The sequence below is a fragment of the Triturus cristatus genome, chromosome 1_2 (assembly GCF_964204655.1).
Source record: "Triturus cristatus chromosome 1_2, aTriCri1.1, whole genome shotgun sequence".
Lineage (NCBI taxonomy): Eukaryota > Metazoa > Chordata > Amphibia > Caudata > Salamandridae > Triturus > Triturus cristatus.
This window is the reverse complement of record NC_140580.1, coordinates 862112680-862126828: the sequence shown is the minus strand read 5'-3', so window position 1 is coordinate 862126828 and position 14149 is coordinate 862112680. Positions and strand designations below refer to the sequence as shown.

Sequence of the window (14149 nt, the reverse complement as noted above, 5' to 3'; positions counted from 1 at the left end):
TGTGTGGTTCTATTATGCAGTTGCTTTTTTCCACGCAGTCTCTGCCAACTCTGCCATCTCCACAATGATTGACTCTTCAAGGCTGAGGCTAGCTATGCTCTCTGAGATGTGGGGTGGCTCTTCGTGTTGCTTCGGCCCTTGTGATGCAACGCGCAGCATAGTTATTCCTGTAGTTTCCCCATGCCTGCCCTTATCCTTGTGAAATACTTGTGTATGAGTTTTTGGTTGTGGCTAAGCTGCATGCACGGGCCGATGTGTCCTTGGAGAATTCAACGCCTGCATTCCCCTCTTCAGCCTGGTACTATTCTCTCTTTGGGATGCCATGGAACTCGGACTCGCATTGGCCAAGCATGTCTTTGGGCACCCTTGGTTACCTCTATCGCCTGCTATAATTTCTGTTTCAGTAGGCCTTGCTGTGGATCTCAGTTCTACTTTTCTCTGTATCCTTCTTGACTTGTACCCCTGAGTCTCGAATACCCTATGGTGCAAAAGGCTGAGGGCTGCTGTTGTATCTTATGTGCCCGGTTTGAGGGCCTTTGTTGTGTCATCGAGAGCACAGATAAATCCCATGTTTTGGTTAACATGGGCGCCCTTCGATCAGGTAGTGTGACAGCGCTGTACTAGCTTTGCATTTTTGCGTTGGTAGATGTTGATAGGTATTGGTGGGCGTGAAGCACAATGGACCGAAGATAAATGCAAGAGGAGGAAACCACACCTGAGATTTGGCAGGCGTCTTCTGCACCCCGGGGCTTGGCCTCACAAAAAGCTTGGCTTACTACCCCCTTGCTGCCACTGCTGCTGCTACTGCCACTTTCACTTATGATGCCTCCCCTTCACCGATGCGGCTTAGCTCTGGGATCACTTGCAGCCTCCCTCCCCCTGCCGCTACTGTCACAAACATGCGGTGAACAGTAAAGTCAATTGGGACGTAAATCAGATTACTGGTCCAAGTCCTGGTTCATATGGAGGGCGTGATCTAATAGTAGACTTTTCAGATTAGGGGGCAGTTTAGCACTGAATACAGTCCTTACAGTACTTAAAACGTGCCTGGAAATTGTTTGATGCGTATGCATAAACTAGGGCGGTAAACAGGCAGGCAGTCAACACCGTCAGGTCCGGGATAAATGCCGGTGGAGGTTGTAGGGGTGTAATGACAAGCGTGTGGCCGTGCCAGCCCCTCGGCAAGGTGCAAGTCACACCGTCCTACCACTGGCTGCTTCACACCACCATCGAGAGGGCGGCGGCCTAATGCCTGCCCACACGCTGTCCTTCAGCCCTTCAGGACCCCCTAGACCAATGTTACTCGCTCATCGATGGTCAGGAGCCAGTTGCCACCGGCAACTCGTTTCTGCTCTACCACTGAAGCACAGGAGAGGGGGAAAGTGGAGCACAGGATCGAGCAGCGCGTCAACACGGAAAGGACAACCTGCGGCTGTGGCTCAGACCTTTGGCAGCCCCACCAGGGAGCCGCCAAAACCTGTGCTCCTGCAGCCCTGCATACCCGCACCATGCTGCTCTGCGGTCTGCTGTCCGCACCTCACTCCTCTCCTCACCTTGCAAAGCCATGCCCGACAGTTTCATTGTGGCAAATAAGAAAATATATGACTCAATTTATTGCACAAAAATACGTAAATATCATGCTTATATTAGAGTATTTTTTGTCATTTCTTCCCTCCCTATATATTTTGTGCAACTTACCCATATTTAAGTTGTGCCTTTTTCAGGGAAATCCTTATTAGATCAGGCCCATTGTGCAAGGTTATAGCCATATTAGGACTATCACTTTTAGTCAGTCTTGGATTTTTATTGAAAAACACTTTGCATACTGGGACTTTTAGACCCATATTAATAACGGTAAAACGAAGGGCCGGATTTAGATCTTGGTGGACAGGTTACTCCATCACAACGGTGACAGATAGCCTGTCTGCCGAAATATAAATCCCATAAGATATAATGTGATTTATACTTAAGAGAACGGGATATCCATCACCGTTATGACAAATTAACCCATCTGCCAAGATCTAAATCAGGCCCTAAGAGTCCCAAAATTGCTGCCGGCTAAAAGGCCAGATCTGTAAGAAGGTGACCCTGTTACCATGGGACCAGTCTCCAGCTATTCTGCTGCATGAAACCTATATATGGAATGTGCCCTACCATGGTCTTCCCTTACAGAACCATCCTCTTGCCTAGCCCTGATACCATGTTTCCACAGCTGTGTTTAAGTCTAGTGTTAGCAAGACTTTTTTATTTTACCAAAATTGTAAAATATAATAATCTTATTTATATGAGCTTTCAACCAGCTCTCTCCATCCATTGGCCTGTTATTGTGTCATTCACATTGTTCTTCAGCCTATTACTGTATTTAGCATGGGGCATTAATCTGCTCTCTTCAGCCATTGGCTAAATCATCTGGGAGAGATGGTATCCTGTCCTTTCACAAGGACATCCACGCACAAAATAGTTCCCTTCACTGCCAGGGTCTACTCGGACATTGTGTGCTATTCAATACCAAAAAATACCCTTTGCTTTTACCCAGCTCACCAATATTAAAGTATTGTAAAAACCATGATAAAACAAAGCAATTATTGAAAAAGTTGAAACGCTAGCTGCCAACGACAGACCTATTGGTTTTGTTAGTGCTTGTTCTGAAGTTGAGAAGAATGTAACACAGAGGGGAGGAGAAAATGGCCGACAAGGGCGTTTCAAGTAATATGGTTGTTTCAGACATTGGGAGAAAGTGAATGGAAAGCATCAGCAGGAGTGGCTTCAGAAATATCCGCAGGCAATCCCTATATTAAAAGGAGACAGGGTACAATGTCTTGCGACAGCCAACCAACTAACATACAGATAATAACCGTAGGTGTCAATCCTGGCTTTGCACACAGTCACTCTTAAAACAGTGTAAGTAAACATGTGGTGCAGGAATTCCACAGCAAATAGAAGCTCTTCTTGCCTGGGCAGAGGCCTAGGTAATAACAGCTAAACCCCTTACACATGTACCTTCAGGCAAAGTGAACTTTAAGACTCATAGAGCTCCAGCAATTACTTGTCTTCGGATCCTTGACTGATGGGTTTAATCCAGACACTAAACTATTCCGTGCAGAGTAAAGGACAGAGATGGGTTACTGGCTGGCAGACTCTGAAGCAATAGAATAAAATGTTACAATACCTATTTGTTTCAGTTCACTATCCATGCCAGAAAGATACAAGAACGTTATTAATATTTTTTGCTCTGGCGTCAGCCAAGAGCTTTTAGTTTTTCTAAAATTATATGTATCATATACTTGCTAATAGGGGATTTCAGTTCTTCCTCTTCATCCATTGGTCAGTTATTGACGCCATTGGCATTCTTCTTTCCCCCCCCCCCACCCCATCCACACCCCCACCCCCACTGCAGCATCCAGCAGGACAGGTCAGCCCATATCTTCTACTGGTGAAATTCACTGTGTCATGGCTAACCCTGGGCGGTGAACTCCGCTCCGCTTGCGGAGTTTGCGGAGTTTTCAGCACTCCATGTTACGCGGAGCTCGCGGAGTTCCAAAAAACTCTGCTTCAGGCAGCAGAGCGGAGTTTTTTTCCTCACTCGCGTTCACCCACGTCAAGTTGGCGAGCGAGGAAAATCCACCTCCGGGCGCGATTTTTCCTTGTTCGCGATCGGCAACATCAAGTTGATGAGCGCGAGCATGGAAAAAAAACACCCCGACGAGATTTCTCAACGCGGGGTGGTCAGGTTTCTCATTGCGAGTGGCCGCGTATGCTCGCGACCGCTCGTGTTGAGAAAGTGCCCGTTCGCGCTGTGAAAGCTGCCGCTCTAGTAAAAATCTATTAGAGCGGCAGAAAAGGTAAGCTTGCGCTGTGCATGGTGCTGTTCGCAATGATTTAACAGTGCGGACAAGCATCCGGCACTGTGCAATCACTGCGAACAGCATTTTTCTGCTGTACTCTGCCGCTCACGGAGCTCCGCGTAGTCCGATGGAGTTTGTTTTGCACTTCGCGTAGTGCAACTCCGCGAACTCTGCCCAGGGTTAGTCATGGCATTCTTCTTTTTCAGAAAACATCCAAACACAAAGTAGTCCTCTTTAGTGCAGGCAGAGGGGCCCGCAGTTTTCTGGCCCTTCCCTCTCCAAGTCCGTATCAACTGTGAGTTATGGGAAACTCAGGGGCCCCCTGCACACTTTGCATATGGGCCCCATCCTTTTGTGTTATGCCACTGCTACAGTGCCAGGGACTACTTCGGCAATGTGTGCTTTTAGAGACTAAAAATATTTTCGTATTTAGCCAGTTATTTTTTTTAGATTGATAAAGGTCCGGAAGGGTCCACAACAATAAACTTTCACTAAAGAAATTTCAAAACAAGCATTCACAACGCCAAAAGGCTGGCAGCCAACATCAGACCCACTGGCTTTGTTAATTCTAGTTTGTGTACTGCATGTGCGCTGAGATATACCAACATCTGCAAATGAAAAGTGTTGTTTATTGTTGTAGATAACTTACGCTAGTATGATACCGTTGTCAAGTGAGGCATCAGGTTTATATTCTTTTTTGTTTCTTTTACAAATATTGAAATCTTGTAGTTAATTAGATTGGTTCATGAAAAAAACTGAAGAACAAATCTCCGGGATGCATTTGGTTGTAAAATAGAAGCCTTGAAATGAGAAATGGGGCCCACTCATTTAAACAGGGAACTCTGCAATCACCACATTACTTCATATAGGTGCAGATTTCTCATTTTATTATTTCACAAAAGTTTCCAATCTGCAATTTGGAAATCTGCAATACGTGTATTCCTGAAATCCGTTTTTGAATTTCCACCTGAACAATATACACCTTTGTATTTGCTAATCAGAAAATCACTGAGCAAGTGCAGATACACTTGCTTACTTTTTATGGTGTGGCTTGACAGCACAGCTGTCGCCAGACAATTGTGAGAGTATTAAAAACGGGTCCGGACTGGCCATAGCGGGCACCGGGCGTTTCCCCGGTAGGCCGCAAGGATGGGGGCCGGTTTTGTGCCCATCTGGCGCCGTTTTTGTTACCGGGGGTCGGCAATATCGGCCTCCTGTAACAAAATCGGCCAAAAACCGGACCTTGCAAATGGCTGCACTCCCCCTCACCCCAGGAGGGGCCGGCTGAGCAGTTTGCCGGGCCGGTTTCTGTTCCCAGTCCAGCCCTGATAACAAGAGAGGGGTGTTTCCTCCGCACACATGTCGAGAGCAAGGAGTACATGTTTTGATTGGGCAGAAGCCGTGTGCTTCCGCAAAAAGTGCTTTCCTAAGATTGAACTTTCAGAGGCATTCACAAGACAGTGTGATGCTATTAAAGTGTCTTAGATAACAAGATAATTTACATTGTTTTTCTCTGGCAAGAGCAGAGATAGGAAGAGGGTAGTCATTAACCTACATGGAGTTTTAGGTCTGTTTTGACAGTGGGACTGTCCCCTGACCTTTTAACGTACAACAATATTATTCCACAGATCTTTGCTTTCACACAAATACATATTCATCACCATGTTTTTTAGTTGTAATACTTTACATTGCCATACAACATTCTTGTAAAGCCAGACCTAATGGCATTGCCAATGCTTTTTTCTTTTCCCTCCATGAGGAGAAAATGTTTCTCTGATGAGAAACCCATTTCCCTAAACCCAATACCAATATTTTTGTTATTTTCTTATCCCTGTCCCACCCTTGAAAGGCATTTACTTATGCTTTTGACCGGAGTAAATCTAAAGAATGTTTCGAGGATGGAAATGAGTCCAGAAACATTTGTGGGTTCCTGGAAACTATCATCTTTCCTACCCTAGAATGTCCCAATCCTCACAACAGGGAGTAAATATAAGCACATGATAATGTTCATGTTAGTAAAGCTTTTTAATCGGGTAAAACCACCTTATATGAATTGCAAAAGTGGGTTTACACTTAGCTTTATGAGTAAAGCCCATTCTGCATAGTTATAGATGATGCATACAAGCCACATAATCCATCATATTCTGCATAATTTGCAATTTTTACAAAAAAAAATGTTCTAGCTCAAACTGTTCAAAGGTTACTAAAAACACCACCACGCGTATTGCTGCACTACAGCAGTCCTTGCAGAGGCAAGTAGTCTTTCAGTTGCTGATTGTTGTACTTAGGTGCTAAACTGATATTAACGAAGTTAAACCTTTGCCCTTAATGTTGACATGCATAAAAATGACACAATAGTGATGTCATCCTGCTTAAAAGTGTGCTTGCATTATACCCTATATTTTGCCTTTTCTTGCTGCACAATTAAGTCCCCTGATACATAATTTTGCTCTCCCCAGCCACATTATTTTAGTGGCCCTGACATACGGGAATCTTTGGAACCTCTGGTAAATTGAACAAGCACTGGTCCGGTGAAACTGCTCAGTACTCATAGGGCCCGATTCACAAATGTAAACGTACACTTTTGTGGAGGTTTCCCACTTTTCGGTATTCTCAAAGGTAAACTTAGACCAAAAAGTCTAACTTTACTACTTTCCAGTATTCATAAAAAGGAAACTTGCAGCAAAAGTTTAACTTTACTAGTAGTAACTTACCTTTGTGAATACCAAAAAGAAGCAAAGTTAGACTTTTGGTCTAAGTTTACTTTTCTGAATACCGAAAAGTAGTAAAGTTCAACTTTTGGTCTAAGTTTACCTTTGTGAAGTTGCAAAGTTACACAAAAGTGTAAGTTCACCTTTGTGTATCGGGCCCTTACTCTATTGCACAGATGCAATTTAATAACAGGCTATAGAATCCGTGCAGCTATTATGTCACATAAATAATGCCAGCCGCACCACACTGGTAGATTTAATGAGCAGTTGAACACCTGCAATCTGTGTTACAATGATGATTATATCTCGGTCAAATATGCAGTGGTGGTTCCTCTGCTAAGGCGGAGGAGCGTCGCCCCACTGCTTTTAAGCAGTGTAACTAAAGGAAAAATAAAAAATAATAACTCAATATTATTATCATTTTATTTGTTCCTACTGCGTTGCGGCCGGGGCAGGCGGGGCTGCTCTTCTCTCAGTGCAGGGCAGGGGAGGAGTGGTTTGTCCACTATAAGTGTGCAAGAATGTTTGGCCGGCCTTCTCGGCAGGCCAAACAGTCATCAACTTTGAATGTTTTCCTCGCAGGCTACATTACAGCCTCGGTGGAGAACATGCCCAGGCCCCTAGTCCCCGTCTGAGTGCCAAACCGCGGTGCTCAGACCAATCATAACGCTGCATTTCAGTGTTCTGATTGGCATGGGGAGCCTCGGCGCTTCCTGGGTGCTTCCTGCTTCGTGTGCCGGCCCGAGTCCGACGCGGAGGAGAGACGGAAAGACGCAGCGATAAGGTACATCATTTTATTTTATTGTTTTACATCCCACCCACCACCCCTGATCCCTGTGGCCGCCAATCCAAATATACATTCACTACACGCAGCTGTACGCACGCAACCTGAGATAGGCATGCACACAGGATTAGTCGCAAAGGATTGTAGCAGGCAAGCCCACAAACTTTGCACCACTTACAGGTAAGCGAAAGTGATTTACCCGTATATAAAGGGGTCGAAGCATCCCACTGTGTGCCTTGGATTGGAACCTTAGATCAGAACTGCACTCGTGTTCCACAAAAGCACCACCCTACTATACTTGACCTGCATAATTACTAAGAGCATGCTGTACTTCACTGCCGGTCTGCCCCCTTTACTTTATATTCATTTTTTGTATTTTTTAATAAAGCAAACTAGGCCGTGGAGAGAATCAGAATGGTGTGCAGAGGTGTAAATAAATACACTGATCCTCAAGTAGTTTTGTTTCTCAATTTTACCAATTTAGGAGAAAACAGGCGTTTCCCCAGAATCGGATTTACAAGTTTGCCATCGGACTTTATCCCCCTGGAAACCATTTTACCTTTAAAAAACTGACAGAAATGAATGACAGAAAATTGCTTTAATTAAGGAGCAAAACGTGCATAAATCAGTGTGCAAATACTCACTCCGGTGCTTAGTCCTCATTCCGGGGGTTAAACGCCACACAGTGTGGTATCACCACACCCGGTAATTACCTTAGTCCATGTAATTGGTAGTTTATGGTGTCCTACCGCATTATTTATCAAGTAGGGCTTGAAAGTGAACGTAGTCCATGCAATATGTAACAGGAGTGTGAGTAATTCATGCAATTTGTTTTTGAGTAATTACACGAAATTTCTGGCAAATTATGAGAAATTATATGTAAATATACAAAAAGCAAAGATGTCATTAAGCAATATATTTGGCGCCACATGCATCCCTCCCTTCAATTTGTGACTCGAGGATTCATTTCACTGTAAAAAGATTGTGCAGCACGACCAACAGTATCTCGCATTCTAGTCATGTGTGTTCTTCCACCGCGCTCACAGAAACATTTTGCAGCAAACGGGAATAATTTCATGGCATAGCGTAACAGCGCAGTTGCCGGAATTTCGCATAACAAACGACACGCGAAATCCCCAAAATTACGCGCGGTATGCTGGGGTAATCTACCTTTCACCCGGGCCTAATATTTAACGGACAGACGTCATTGTGACCAGTTTTTTTTTACAAAGGCATGAAGACTGACAAGTTTTCTTCTTGGATTGGATCACTTTACTAGTTTAATTTAAACTTAATTGGGTCTCAGAATTGTGTCTCACATCGGTGAGAAAGATCTTTTATCTTGTCTTTTCTTGTCTAGTGTTATTGGGATAGTGCATTAAAGTATTTGGTGAACTGCATTACTGTTTTAAAATTGTTTCAGTGATAACTACACAACATACATCGGTGCCCCATCCATCATTATAATTATAACTGTACAGGCCTCATCTTCGCTCAAGGGCCATTTCATCTCGAAAGAGGCTGCCACAGGAAGCTTTGCTAATTACATTTCTCTTCAAAGTTAGCAGCTCCAGGGGATTTACAGCGTTTTCACCTTTATTAAGGGGGAGGAACGAAGCGTGTATGTATTTTGTGGGTTGGCGAAGGAGCTAGAAAGTTCTGAAAAAAGTTGATGAAGTTTAAGAAGTTGACATTTTTTTTAGAATACATTTCAGCGTTTTTTTTAATGAATGTGTGGGATCAAAGGAGGAATATAATTAATGGTCAGGAACGATAATAACACCTTGTATTTTTTATATAACGGTTAAATACTGAAGAATAACATTTTGTCATCACACATGCTTTACAGCGACCCAGATGAACAACCATTGACAAAAACAATAACTCTGGTTTTTAATATGTTAACCCATGCAACATACGGATTTTACTGCGAGACACACGGGAGGAATTGAGCAGTTACAGAGAATTAATATTGTAAATTAGTTCCTTATGCAATTCAATGAAGCTCCTGAGTGGAGGCAGAAGGTTTCACCCAAATTGCCAATAGCATTAGGTGAGAGAAGAATATTCCACTGAGCGGAGCCAGGACGTGAATGACAAAGTCTCAAGCCAATGGTTGAAGTTGGCTGGTCGAACAAAGCCAATGATTGAAAGGGGCAGACCCAAAGCCCACTCTATGTATATTGAAAGCAATAATGTGTTTGACAGCAGCACAGTCATAGGCCAAAAAAGATAAAATTGATCCTGCCAAAAAAAGATCTGCTAGTAAACACATATTCCCCTGCTGATGGTACATTAAACCAACCAAGTGTCTTACCACGAAAACGCGAATGTACAAAAATCATTGGTGAGACAATTATGTGGAGCATTTTGGATGGTGGCCGTTTCTGTGTTAAAAACGTACAGTCCAATATTCAAAATCCCCATTGAAAATTATTAGGTGTAGTAGCAACAATCTGTAAATGGCCAACTTGAATTTCAACAAAGGTTTGCTTATGGCGGTGTTTGGAAATGCCTGAATTTTAAGACCTATGCATTTTTGGTAAGAAATGAACAATGTAGGTTTCTAATCTTGGTACACAACAACCTTGACTCTTTTGGTGTCCTTGATAAGCCACACAATGTTGTGGGCTTCAAAGGAATACAAGTTAAATTCATGGAAGAACTGAGAAGAACACAGCAAAATGAGGTTAAGTCCATGCTTCGCCATACACTCAGAAGAGGGGCAGTGAAACACCCTCAAACATTCGACGAGAAGACAATTTACTATTCCAATGCTCGACCACAAATATATGAGGAAAGTGTATAATTGTGTGTGTTGCCGCACTTCTTGTAAACAGGGAGAGTAAAACTAAAAGCCTGTCAGTGCGCATGCGTGAAATGCTTTCGTACCCCCACCAGACGTTATAGGGAATTGACACTGGGGAGCTTTAAATGGTAGAATGATGTAAATGGGAAGGAGTAGGTTGGGAATTATAGAATATTTATCCTGACAATGCTTTACATGCTGTTGTGCAATGAAGGCCATTGTCATGAAGACAGTGCTGTACATTCCAGGGGTAATATGCAGATTGCTGGTGTGGCAATGGTGCTTTGCATGCGGTTGTGCAATGAAGGTTACGGTCATGAAGACAGTGCAGTACATGCTAGCAGATTGCTGGTGAGGCAATGGTGCTTTAGATGCTGTTGGCCGTGTATATTAGCGGCATAAGAACTGTGCCTTAGGGGCCTATTAGGATCTGGGGTGGATCGCCACCGCCGGCCCGGCGGTGCGATCCACCCGCCAAATGTTCCAGTTTCACCCCGTCATATTAGTATAGACCGTCCGCTGCTTTTCCGCCGGTCAGATTGCCGGCCAGGTGAAAAAGGCACACAATATAATGGTGGTGCCTTGCAGGCACCGCCATCCATATTATGATGGGTGCGTGGGTGTAGGAAGGTGGAATCTGACTATATGGTTGCCCCCAACGTTTTGCCTGGTATTTGGATGGTTTTTGACTAGTCTGGCTGGGATCCTGCTATCCAGAACCCCAGCCTATCTGCTTCTTCTCTAAACTGATGTGAGTACCCTAGGTACCTTCCAATTGGATACTGAGGACACCCTACCAGCCCCTTGTAGATGGTACCTTAGGTACCCAGGGCATGGGTCCCTCAGAGGCCTATCAGGGGCTGCAGCACTTATTTTACCACCCCTGGGACAGCCGTACCAAATGACACCACCAGACCACTACTGTAGTCTGGGTAAGGTGGTGCTTGCACTCCTTACAGGGATATAGGTATCCTGTATCCCACTTAATACAACACATATATCCTCATAGGTCACCCCTTGAGCAGGCCTTGCTAATCCTACAAGGCAGGGTGCTGAGATATGTGTGAGGGGGGACCCCTACCTGAGTAGGGCCCCTCTGCAACCTTCGTAAAATCATTACTGGATTGTTTGTAGTGTAGCCATACCATATACTCTTAACCGCATTATAAGTATATCGCGATAGCGTGATAACTTGAGAATGGCTACACAGAACCATATCGTGTTTGGTGTCAAACATGTAGGAATCATACCCCCAATCCAGCCATGGGACTGAGGGCATGATTCCCCCCTGCTAGAGGGGCGATATGGGAAAAGCGGCAGAATTTAGACACCAATTTAAAAGTGCACGCGAAGTACAAAATGGATGCTACCCGCCACCCACACGACTCTGGCTGCCTGTTGCTAGGCAGAACTCCAGCCACGGCAGCTGGACAATAGGGATCCTGTTGCAGGGAGGTGTTCCCACCTCCCCAGACAGACTATATGGATTGGAACTGGGTGGGTGCACCATAGGATACCTTTCAGAGTAGCACGTAGGCTTCTCCAGTGCCTACATTCTGCATACACCGCCTGGAACCGGTTCAGGGGCATCCTGTCCCCTGCCCTGGCGGGAAACACACAAAGGGGTGAGGGTGTAGCCACCCTTTCCCGCCTGACCTCTCATTGGTAGGCTCTGATCTGGACACTCCCCTAATCTTTGGATAAAGGTGAATACTGGGTCCCAAGAGCCTCAGATTATTCTTGAACTTCACAGTCTTGACCTTCGACTTGCTGCCGCACAGCTACCTGAAGAAATCTCCCTTGGGGTAAAGGAGTTACCCCCCTGCTTGGCAGGCACCTGAAACACTGCAAGTGACCCGGTTGGAACCTCGCTGCTCCTTCGGACATCGACGACTCTTTCCTACCTTGAGGTGGGTTTCCAATCATCCCAGAGGCCAGTGAGTGTGCACAGCAAAGCTCTGCACCGTGGACCCCATGGGTGCCGAGGTCCCCAATACCCCAGGACACCAGCCACCTCTAGCACAGCACCCGACCCTAACAAGTGGGGAAGTTGTGCTTTGGCCAATTATTGAGCCAACCTCTCAGCATCATCTGTGCCAAAGATCAATGCCCTAGCCCGCTCTGGAGACCCGTGGGCGCACCTTTACGCACGCCAAATTGCTGACTCCCACGGTCCTTTGTCTCTCGACTTGTGGGCCCTAGCGGAGGTCAATCTTTGATTCTAAGAGTTCCCCTGGTTGCTCCAGGCCTGCTCTTCAGTCTCCTTGCTGGAGACCTTGCTCAGATCTCGTGGGTCTGCACCAGTAGCTGCTTTGTGTTTCTTGCGTGGGTTGCGGTTGCCAAGGCTTAGTGGATCCAATCCAGACACTAACACCGCAGCAACCCTCATCCTTTGTGGGACAGTCGCCCTCCAGAAGCTGGCCTTCCTTGACGCCTCGTGGACCCCGTGGCTGATGATCCAAGCTACACCTCTTCCACCTGGAAGTACCCGACATTGAAGGGCTCCTTCTCTTGAGCCCCCTGGTCACTGTGCCGTGACCCAGACTCTGTCCCCTCTACTTTCAGGTCCTTCTTTACAAGATCTACATTTTCATTCTTCACGACAACGACAACGCTTTTGGCTAGCAGCAGTTCTTCACGTTTTGCCATTGAAAATCAGCCCGCGACCCGACATCGAAAACGACCTATGCCCCCGGCTTACCCGGGGGCAGGTAACAGTGGTACCTCGATACTCTCGTGGGTGTGGGCCCTTCAAAAGCTTAACTCTAAAGTGTTGAACTTGAACTCCTGCTAGAAGTGTTTTTAAACTTGTAAAATTCAACCGCGACATTCTCCATAGGCTAAAATAGAGATTCCGACAGTAACTTTAGTCACTGCACGCGTCTCCCGTGGGTCCCCTTCTTCACTACCTTGGGTGGTTTCACAAGGGGCCAGCGACCCTAAATGACCTAGGCATTGTCTGTAGAATTGTCGTGGTTCTTATACCACTTTTTTGATATATGGTTTGGTCCCCCCGTGGGGCCTTGTGATTCCAGTGCTATTTATTGTAACTATCAATGCTTGTTTGAATTGTATCTTCACCTCTAGCCTCATAAAGAGACTACTGGGGTTATTCCTAGAATAAATACATATATTTTATATATATACCTGTGTGGACTACTCTTTCATTTGGTTATTCAAGAGGTTATCTATGGTAAAACAATAAGCTTAACACTCCTTCAAGACTTAGCCTGAAGGCTGCTCTCCACAGCTACCACTAGGATAGCTTTCTTTAAAGGTTGTCTTTAACCTATCACCTTAAGAGTCGAATTGGACTGGTGCAAGGTGGCCACTATAACTAGTGACCAGCGTATGCCAGGCCAACTTCTCACATTGGTGTGCAGCGGTTGGATTCAAGCTTGCCATTGTTTTACCAGATAACAAATTGAATTTCTAAAGTGAAAGCCACTTGGTACTAAAGGTACATATAAATTTAAGCTTAGAATACAATAAGTTCTTCTGAACTTAGGAGTTGTGTGTAGAGGGCTTAGCACACCTTGACTACAACTCAAGAAAGGGTTCAGTAGGCCACACCTAGTGTAGGTAGATACACCAGTACCACTACACTAGAAATGTCTTCAGGTTCAGGAGCCCATAAGACCCTGGAAGGACCCTCAAGGGTCCCAGTCGACAAGTATGACCACCTCTCTTTTGCAGAGCTTAAGGAGATGTGCACTGCTAGGCAACTGAAGACAAACAAAGGTGCCAACACTCAACGTCTCAGGGAAATCCTGCTCATAGCAGACTTCAAGCAGACTCTAGTGTCTGAAGGGGTAGACAGGTTGGGTGGGCATCCTGCTGAAGAGGACACCCAAGTGGTGGACTCTGATGAGGACCAGGAAGAGTAAGTTGAACTTGACCTGGATGATTCAGACCATTCACAACATGGAGGTGATGGCCCAAGAGGCACTCCCTCCATCCCTAATGGGAGAGTGGTGGATCCAAACAGAAGGAACAGATC

At 45.3% G+C, this 14149-nt stretch overlaps 1 protein-coding gene across 1 annotated transcript in view; it reads right to left on the bottom strand.

Annotated features, from left to right (window-relative positions):
• Positions 1-14149, bottom strand: part of MEGF6 (multiple EGF like domains 6) — a 1140767-nt gene that overhangs the window by 1052125 nt on the left and 74493 nt on the right. The window lies entirely within an intron of this gene.